The sequence below is a fragment of the Haliaeetus albicilla genome, chromosome 6, assembly GCF_947461875.1.
Source record: "Haliaeetus albicilla chromosome 6, bHalAlb1.1, whole genome shotgun sequence".
Lineage (NCBI taxonomy): Eukaryota > Metazoa > Chordata > Aves > Accipitriformes > Accipitridae > Haliaeetus > Haliaeetus albicilla.
This window is the reverse complement of record NC_091488.1, coordinates 130,988-140,706: the sequence shown is the minus strand read 5'-3', so window position 1 is coordinate 140,706 and position 9,719 is coordinate 130,988. Positions and strand designations below refer to the sequence as shown.

The following is a 9,719-nucleotide window of genomic DNA, read 5'->3' as shown; positions in this document are numbered from 1 at the left end:
GGCGCGGCCAGCGGGCGCCTCCCCGAGTCGCCGGAGCTCCCCCGGCGCCTTCGCTCGGCCCGTGCGGCTGCCCCCAGCTCCAGCCCCTCCCCTGAAGCCTGCGCTGTAGCCACAGGCAGCCCCCGGGCCCTGTCGTGAGGGCAGCAAGCTGGCCCTGCGATGTTCTCGAGTCTCCCTGAACGTGGGTGCCGTTAGCAGCGGCGCGGGGAACGAGCGGCGTCTGCGGAAGCCCCTGCGGAAGGAGGGGCTCCGGCCAGGGTCGAGCTACGGTAATAACGGTCGCTGCTGCCTCTTTCCCTCTCCCAGAGGCCACGCTGTGAGTGCGGTTGTCCGTTCGTCCCCGGGGATGCCGTTGACTGCAGCAGCCTCAGGCTTGCGTGGGCTGTCTCTGCCTGGCCTCCCTCTCCTCACGGCGCGGGAGCACAGAGGGACAGGCGGAGCGCTTACTGGCTGTGGACGGGAGCTGCTGAAGCTGGAGAGGCCACAGAAAGGTAAAGAAGAAGAAACGGCAGGCCATCTGGCTGGCAGCTGCCTCCCGCTGCAGGCAAGAGAGAGCCTGCCTCTCTGGGTGTGGGAGGATCCCGCCTCGTAGTCCACAGCAGGTCAGACCGCCAGGGTCTGTATGCATGACCAGCAGCGCGGTACGGCCACATAGTGAGCGAGCGAGCGAGGCTACGTGTCTAGGAGGCCTCATCTCGTAAGAGCTGCGAGGCGCTCGCGTGTTCCGTTATGTGGAGGACAGCCAAGCGACTGGAGTTACAGAAGAGCAAGGGAGGAGAGAAGGAGAAAGAAGCGTCTGAACTGGCAAGGTCTCCTGGCAGCTCCAAGAGCGAGAGCTGTGGTGCGTCCTGGGCCCTCGGGGCCCTGTCGCTCCTCTTGTGCCTCCCGGTCCCTCCCTCCCCCTCTCCTGACCGCCTCGCTTTCTCATGCTGCTGTGACGTTTGTTTTTTTGTTTGTTTGTTTGTTTATTTTGCTTCCCTGTGCCTCCTCTCTTCTGTCTATTCTCTTGTCCTGCTCCCTCTTCCTCCCCCCCTTCCTCTCTCTCTCTCTCATTCGACTGCCCCCCTTTCTTTTTCTCTCTGCGTTCTTGTCCTGCTCCCTCTCCCTCTCCCCCCGCCCCATCCCCGTCTTTGTCCTGCAGCCAGTCGCTGTTTTTTCCTTTTCCATCTCCTTGTCCTGATCTGCATCCGCCTCTTTCCCCGCCTCCCAATTTCTCTGGCCTGTTGCCCTGGCGTTCTTTTCCTCTCTGCGCCTGTACGTGCCGCTCTGTGTCCCTGCCTTCCTATCTCTCTTCTTCCTACTTTCTGTTTCTATCCCTTTGTCTTGCTCGCTGTTGCTGTTTATTTTTGTCATTCTGGATCTCACTGTCCCCGTCCTCCTTCCTGTTCATCTCTTACTCTCTGTGACCCTTTGTGCTGCTTCCTGCCCCTTTTTTATTCACCCTCCCTCTCTCTGCAGGGCTCCTGATACCTCTCTTTCTAAGTTTCCCAACCCCCTGTGCTTCTCACGGTCTCTCTCTCTGTCAGTCTCTCTCTCTCTGTCAGTCTCTCTCTCTCTCTCGTTCTCATTGTTCTTGTCTGTCGCGCTGTCTTGCTTCCTGTCCCGTCGTTTCTCGCTGTATCCCTTTGTCCCGCTCCCTGCGGGACATTCGTATTCCTCTCTGTCCTGAGGACCGTCCCAGTTTTTTATCTCCGTCCTGCCGCTGTCCTGAGTTTTCCTTCTCTGCCATGTTCCCTGTCCCTCTTTCTGTCTCTTTTCCTCTGTCCCTGCTGCTTATTTCTCCATCTCTGTCCAGACCCCTGTCCCTTCCCCCCCCGCCCCGCCTTGCTGTTCCTCTGCCTTGCTTTCTTTCGCTGCCTTTTCTGTCTGTCTTTCTCTGCCCCATTCCCTCTCCCGCCCTTTCTAACTGTGTCCGCCTGTCCAGCTAGCTGTCGCTTCTTTCTTTTTTCTGTTCCTCAGTACTTTTTTCTTTTTCCGTCTCTCTCTCCCGCTGCCCATCGCAGTTGGTTTTTTCCCCTCCGATGCTGGCCTGCTCTTTGTCCCTTTTGTCTCTCTGTGTCCTTCTGTCATGCTCCCGGTGTCTATTTAATCCCTTCATCTCTGTCCTGCAGCCCGTCGCTATTTTTTTTTTCCTCTTCCGTCCCTTTGTCCTGCTCTCCGTCCTTGTCTCTCTTTCCCTTGGTTCTGCCTCCCGTCCTTTTTTCCTTTCTTGCTCCATCTCTCTGTCCTGCTCCCTATCCCTCGCGCGCTCTCTCTGTTTCTGCGTCCTTCTCCTTGCCTTTCCCCACGGTCTCTGTCTTGTACCCTCTTTGGTTTTCTTGTTTTCTGGGTGGCTGGGCCCGGCTACCCGCGGGGGTGCTTCGGCTGGGGGTTTGGGGTGGGGGCCTGGCCGTGCCGGTGATGGCGGGGAAATAAAGCCTGAAACGGCAATCGTGAAGCGACGCCCTGCCTGTGCTGGGGCTGCCCCGCAGAGGCGTGGGGCCGGGCCCTCCGCAGGTCCCGAGCACTCCCCGAAACTACGTGTGGGGCCCCGGGGGTGCAGGGCTGTGGGGTGGCTTACGCTCGGCGTCGCCCGTGGGCACTGCAGGGTCAGAAATGGAGAACAAGTTTTCTGTTCCTGGGGCTTGACAACAGGCTCGCGTGGCTGATGTGGGGGCTCGGAAACAGACCGAGCTGCGCGGCTTTGGGCCCAGAAACAGAGGTCCGGCCCTGCGTGTTTGGGCCTTGAGAACGGGCTCAGCAGCCGGGTTTTTTGGCTCCCAAACGGGCCCCGAGTCAGCTGGTGCGGGGTCCAAAAGCGGGAGCCGGCTTGGCTGGTTTTGCAGGCGGGTGGGAGGGTGTTGGGGGCTACGGGGGGAAGCGGGGGGCGGGCAGGGTGCGTGGACCCTCCCCGGAGATGGGGGTCTGGTTGTGTCGGACGCCGAAGTTTGGGAGTCCGGCACGCAGCAGGCCGAACTCAACATCTGTGATGGTCTGTGGGGGGGAAAGGCGCTTTTCAGACCCCACGTGCCCTCTTTGAGTCCAGCTCTTCTTTCTGCGCTGCTCAGAATAGTTGTTAAGTAATTAATCGCGCAAACTAACGAATATTTATTCGGCGTGCAACTCTGATGTTTAATCCCAATGCTCCAGTTTTGACAGCAGTTGATATACAACCTTATGGAAAGCCCAGACCGTTGCACGTAGCTGGAGCTTGTAAGGAGAAGCAGCTGAAATCAGCCGGAGCTTCAGTGCGGAGCTGGGGCTTCAACGAGCCAGAACTGTAGCAAGCGGGAGCTGGAACGAGGCGGGGTGTCCGCTGTCTGGAGCGTGCATTAGCCAGAGGCAAAAGTACCTGCGGCTGTAAGGAGCAGGAGGCGCGATTAGCTGGAGCGTCTTTTCGCTGGAGCGTCCGTCGGCCGGACTGCGCTCCCAGCACGGCGGAAGAGCGGCCGGGCGCGGGCAGGGCTGTCCGCAGCGAGCCGCTCCGAGCAGCAGGGAGGTGAGTTGTCCTTCTGCCAGCGGGGAGCCCGGCCTCTTCCCTCGGGCATGCAATCCACGCCGCGCTCCTCTCTCTGCGTGGAGGGTCTCTCCCGGTCCGTTCCCGCGGGCAGAAGCGAGGTGGGGGTCCCCCGTCTCTCCTGGGGCAGCCCCCCCTGCGAGGGGGCGCGGGCGAGGTGTCGTCGTCCCCTCGGTACCGGGCAAAGGGGAGAGAAACCGGCCGGCGGGAGCTCCTGGGGTGCAGAGCCCTTCCGGCAGAATCCTCCCCTGTCTTTTCACCGATGGCTGGGTGTGACAAGCAGGTTCATTTCTTTGTCTCCTCTTCTCCCAGCGTAACCTTCCGCGTCACACGAAGAAAATCCTGCGTGGTCAGTTCCGCTTGCTGCTCAGGTAATCGCACGTATCGGGCTGGGGGAGCGGAGAGAAACACTTGCGAGTTCGAGGGCGCTACAGATGCTCCACGTTAAACCCACAGAGAAGGCAAATTTGCTGCTAGTGCAGAAAGGGTGATGGAAAAATTGCTGTTCACAGATCGTGCCCTGTTCCTGAACTGGTCCCTTGATGTGTTTTTGTTTCAGGGGAAAGAATGAAATTTCCTGTCTGGTAAATTCAGAGCTGCCTGTTAGCTTCTTCAGGGTCGAGTGTTTCTCTTCTCTCTGTTCGTACTGATTTGATGGGCAAGCTGGAAATAGCCTTTTACTTTTTTATGTATAACTGAATTTTTAGGAATATGTGGTGTCCCCGTAGTTCATTTTTGAGCACCTAGATGCCAGTAGAAATGTAATGAGCGAAACATGATGGGAACTGGTACTTAAACTTGATTTTTATTTGGGGTTTTTTTTTTTCCTTCCCCATTAAGAGTGTTGATGGCATGTTGTCCCGTGGGACAATCCCCATTCCGTTCAGCGGAGTCTTCAGTCTAGGACTTTTAAGTGGAAAAAATTTGTCCTTCCAAAAAGGGACTAGTCATTCCTAGGACCGAGGCATAGACTTGGAGAGTCGCTTAAGTACGTGATCGGAATTAAAGCCAACTTTCAGTTGATGTTGCTGCTGTTGGTCTTTGCTTTCATTGATTTCTCCACCACTCCCTCGTGGTTGGGAGCTCTGAATCGTAATGTTTTTCGGTCTCTAACACATTTCCACCCCCACCCCCCAAAAAAAGGAGAGGCAGTGTCTAAAAGTTAATTAGTTTCCTCACAAATGCGTGAGTAAATAAAATTTGAGTTATGATGATTAAAACCGTATAAATGACACCAGTCTTGCAGATCTGGATTATTTCGGAACAGGCATTCATCACACGCAGAAGTCGTCAGGGTACGCATCACCGGCGCTTCATGCTCTGACAAGACAAAATGCTGAGGCAGGGATGAGCTCTGCAAGAAGAAGAAAGAAAAAAAAAAAAAAAAGGCGGCTACAGGGTCACGGTTTTGTTTTGTTGTTGTTTGATTTTAGAGAGTGCAATATTGACTGGTGCCAGCCTGCAGAGCTCTTGTGCTGCCTGACCTCTCCTTCTCTTTCGTGGCTGTAATTGTCGTTTGGATAATTGTAGAAGAGCAATTAAGTTACTTGCCTCTGTGAATGTGCTGGTAATACCAGGAAGGCAAATGCTTGAACCAGTAGTGAATAACTTGGCGACGAGTAGAATTTCTGAAGGAAGAACAGCAGCAGCAACAGGAAGCAAATAGCAAGTGACCAGAAACTTGCGTGTGTCAAAGGCATCAAAGCTTTCTTGCCGAACGTTGTTTGGCAATATGTTCCAAATGGCTTTTTTCGGTAAACGTAAATTTTCAGGAAGTTCAGGGCTGTGTGTGGCAAAACGTGTCCCTCTGCGTACGCGTCCTGCTACGTAAATAGCATGGGTCAGTGGCAAGTCCAGTGGCAGGGCTGCCGTGCCCTACTCTCGACGTTGCCGTGGTAGTGTTGCGGTATTTAGACCTTCACGGACGGGCCGAGGAATGGAAGGAGAATGCCCGTTTTCTGTAAGGGCTCAGAATGCCGACCCTTTTCTCTGCCTGCCGCTCCCCTGTGCGTGAGATGAAGCTGTTTTATTTTTCTCCCTTGTTCCTGGTCTAAATATTTCTGGAGCTGTTGCTGCTGTGGGTTTGCAGTTGGTGTTACTGCGTTTTTGTAGCGTTCTAGCGATGGGTCGTTTCTGCTGTGGCGAAGCGTCGAGATACGGTTTTCGGTTTAAAGCGTCAGAAACTACGTTCACGGAACCGGTAACTCACGGCGTAGGGGAAACCGATCTGGCGCGTGCAGCTGTGCTCGCAGGGCTGCTCGGTGGCTCCTCATCAAAACGGCAGGGTGTGTGCGTGGACATCCGTAGGGTTGCGCTCTGGGTCCGAGAGCGTTAACGTATTTTTGCTGTTGGAAGATGGAATGGAGCGTGTGCCTGTTAAATCTCAGGGCGGTCAAAAGCTAGGAGGGACCCTGAGCGGGTTTGGTGGCACAACTGCGGTTTTAAAAGATCTTGACCGTTTGGAGCAACGGCCTGGAAAAAATGATTCCTTTTTTGCAACGAGGCAGTTCACAAGGACAGATGTGTTGCTGTGCTCTTTAGCAAAACTACTCAACTTGCGACGTATAGGGTGATGAAGCCTCGGCTATACTAAGGCTTGAGAAAATGTATGTAGGTCTCTATGTCTGTCACCTGCGTATATCTAGGAAAGTGAGTTCTAGTGAAAGTAAAGTTGCCAATGAGTCAAAAAAGAAAGGAAAAAAAAAAAGGCACAGTTGTCTGAAAAAATGCAAAAGCTCTAGTGGCCTGTGTCAACAACTGTACCGAAGATGACGCAAAAATACTTTTTCCTCCGCTCAGTCGTACTGTCTTCGCAAACCTTCACAAAAAAAAAAAAAGGCAGCTTTGGATTCCTACCCAGCTTTGTGCTAATGTTTTTTCTTCTTCTCTCAGCTGGATGTCAGCTGGCACTGTTTCGCCGTGGTTGCCCTTTCTTCTGCCGTGACGGTACGAGACAGATGGAAAGATTCCGTAGTGGCCTGCAAGTACAAGGTACGCCTACGACGTGTGTCTGCATTTTTCCAAAGGTACTTGCGGTATGGACTTTAACGTTGAGAGTGTGCCAACTCTCCTTCTACTTTTTTTTACATGAAATATTTTAACACAAATACTAAAAATAAGTTCTGTTCCGGAGCATGTTACACCTATACAAAGTTTACTTCCCTCAGTTTATTTTCTCTTCCTGAAAGCATAATCTTCTGTTGCTGTGTGCTTGCTAGTAAATGATACTGTGAAAATAATTTTGTACTAAAAGAGGGAAGAAACTGTTCGTAAGAGTTCAGCTGTTCAGAAGAAACAGACTTTGTTTTCACGATAAAAGCTTTATGCTTTTACAGTCAATGATTTTTTTTTTTTTTTTTAAATATCTTATAGTAGTACTCAAAAACGTTACGGAGATAATTAGCATCTGTACTAAAAGCAATCAAGGTCAAAGAAGAGACGTGGACAAGACAGGACAAACGGGCGTCGCACCTGTGTGTTGTCCAGGCTTTCCCAGGAAGCATTAGCAGCCTTGTAACTAGTGACAGTGAGTCCTGAGGTGTTTTTGATGAGTTACTGCTTCAGTAATGTATTTTTTCCTTTAACCTACAGTGTGTAATTTTGACTTCAGTTGGAAAGAGATTTTCCAGAATGGAAGTCTTTCTCTCTCAAAGAAATTTTGTTTTATGAACTTCCCATCAGAGTGGATCTTCAGAGGTGATCGACTTGACAGTAGAAGTCATCAGTAACGAGACTTTTCACTCTCTTTAAAAAAAGAAAAAAAAAAAAAGTCAATTTCCTTCCAAAGACCCAAGCGCAGCCCATCTTCCTAAAGTTGATGGCATCACTGGTCTTTGGTTTCTCAGTTGTAACAGTCGAGATAACATGAAAACGTGTTGCTCTGCATGCTTCGGTACTGCCAAAAGCATTAGGGAATCCGCCAGTCCTTTTTGGTAGTCTGAGGTATTGCAGCACTGGGGATTTTACAAATTGACTTGCATTGTTTAAACTGTAACTGCCAAATAGCTGTAGTATATGATGTTAGGTGTACGTAAGCAGTTAGGTATTTTTCTAAATGTTTAAAAAGAGAGGCAACTGAATGTTATGGGGATTTTTTCCTGATGTTTTGACGGAGTGCTCTGAAGTACTTTCTTTCTGTCTGGCTTTCAATGGTGTGTTTCCCTGGCAGTTCAGTAGCACCTCTCTTGGGCAGCTCAGCTGGCCAGGTGTCCCTCCGCGTTCTGTAACACGCACAAAAACCCCTAGTTGCGTTATAACTGTGTACTTTGGAGAGAGATAATTCAATGGTATGAATTCAGAGCTGTGCAAGTTAAGGTAATGGAAAAGGAAAAATCAAATACTTTTACAGTATAAGTATTTTTATTGGACGTGTATAAACATGGGCACACCTTTTTAGTGTAAAGTGAATTATTGAGATTTATTCTTTATTTTTCATTTTGCTCTTTGGAGTTTTCCACTTCACTTTCGGCTTTATTCACCAAACAAGCAAGATGCAAAGCGGCAGCAGCAGGAGCGCAAGGGCTGTAGCTGTTGCGGTGGATCCGTAAGCGTAGATTCTGATTGCGTACGACCTCGTCCCGCAGCCTCCCAGGGTTATCTCCCTGCAGCAGTGCTGTAAGGAAGGGAGGAGACGTTTTCCAGCACCGGCAAGAGTGTTTACTTGTATGCTAAGAAGGTGTTCAAAATGGTATCGATTAGCCTAAATGCTGATTTTAAGTGTTCAGATAGCTCTTAACTTTTAAAGGAGGTGGTGTATTTCGAGCTGACCTGTTTACCTGGAATCCTGCTTTAGCTCAGCGACTCTTCTTGTGCACCCCCAGCCTCTGCTGGCAGGGCGGTATGAGAAGCTGGAAGGTCCTTGACTTAGTATAAACACTGCTTAGCAACAACTACAGCATCGGTGTGTTGTCAACATTATTCTCATCCTAAATCCAAAATGGCCCTGTACCAGCTACTCAGAAGAAAATGAACTTTATTCCAGCCGAAACCAGGACAACCCCAAACCCTCTGATTCTGGGGCTGCAACGGAAAAAACCAAACGACTTTGGGACTCCTGGGAAAGCCAAATCCGCCTGGATTTGTGCAGCTGGAAAGCAAAAAACCCACCCCATTTTCATGCACAAACCCACAACCAAAAGATCACCCCCTTTTATGTTGTGGAAAAGCACTGAAACACACCCCAAACTGAGTATTTTGAAAAAGCAAAAAACTCCCCCGTTAGGGGAAGATTGGGGATGAAGCACAAGCAGTTTGAGGGGCGTTGCTGGGGGTCCTCCCAGTGTGGATGATCTGGTGTGGATGCTCTGTTGCAGGTTATCCCAGGTGAGTTACCTGCTGTGGATCATCCTGGGTGGCCTCCCTGGGGTAGGTCATCCCCACCCGTGTCCCCCCATGCACCTCTGTACCCTCACCTACCCTCTCCCCGGCGTGTGTTTCTCCCCCATATATGCTCCCCGCTGCTTCAGCCCGCCCCCTTCACCCATTCGAGTTTTTAACCCACGCGAGTTGTTTCCCCCCGCATCCCCTGCTCTTCTATCTCCTGTCCCCCCACCCGGCTTCCTTTCCCTCCTCCATATTCCACACACACACACCCCCCCCCCATCATCCGTCAGGCTCCAGACCCCTGGCATGCTGCCTGCACCCCATTCTCTGTCATTTTTTTTTCTTCTTTTCCTTACAAGTTGTTGTTGTTTCTTTTAAATGATTAAACTGTTTTCGTTTCAAGCCACGAGTTTTCTCACTTTCGCCCTTCCGATTGTCTCCCCGTCCCACTGGGGGCGGGGGAGCGAGTGAGCGGTCGCGTGGGGCTTTGTTGCTGGCTGGCGTTAAACCACGACACGAGGTGAGTTGCAAGCCCTGCCTGGCTAATGCTGGAGGCTCTCTATGTTCCTCCTGCCATCTTGACGGGCCGTCCTTGTTCTTCATTGCCGCTTTATAGCGAGCGCCTCTCGCGCTGTAAGCGGCAGTAGTACTGGGGCCGCGCAGGTACTGCGTGTTGCAGGCAGCAAAGGGCAATTGTGACGCTCGCTGGCGGGAGCGGCAAGGAGTGCGGAGCCACGCTCCTGTAGGGAGCAAAGACGGAACCTCGAGGGCTCTACGGTCATCTGCTGAGGACTACTAATATCCCGACAGGCCTCTTTGCTTTCCCTGCTTCATGTCTGATTACTTGGCACGCCGGAGGGCGGGGCGGTAAGTAACACCGTGCAGCGTCTCTTCGATCAGA

The 9,719-nt window shown here is 51.8% G+C and overlaps 1 long non-coding RNA gene across 2 annotated transcripts; it reads left to right on the top strand.

Moving 5' to 3' along the window:
• Window positions 1-497: 497 nt before the first annotated feature.
• LOC138685614 (uncharacterized) lies at window positions 498-8,972 on the top strand. 2 transcript variants are annotated; one of them, XR_011324912.1, is made up of 4 exons: window positions 498-841; window positions 3,809-3,867; window positions 6,389-6,487; window positions 8,809-8,972. It is a non-coding gene; the product is annotated as an uncharacterized lncRNA (long non-coding RNA). The 2 variants fall into 2 exon arrangements; XR_011324911.1 differs by lacking the exon at window positions 3,809-3,867 and having other exon boundaries at window positions 501-841; window positions 8,809-8,963.
• The last annotated feature ends 747 nt before the right edge of the window (window positions 8,973-9,719 follow it).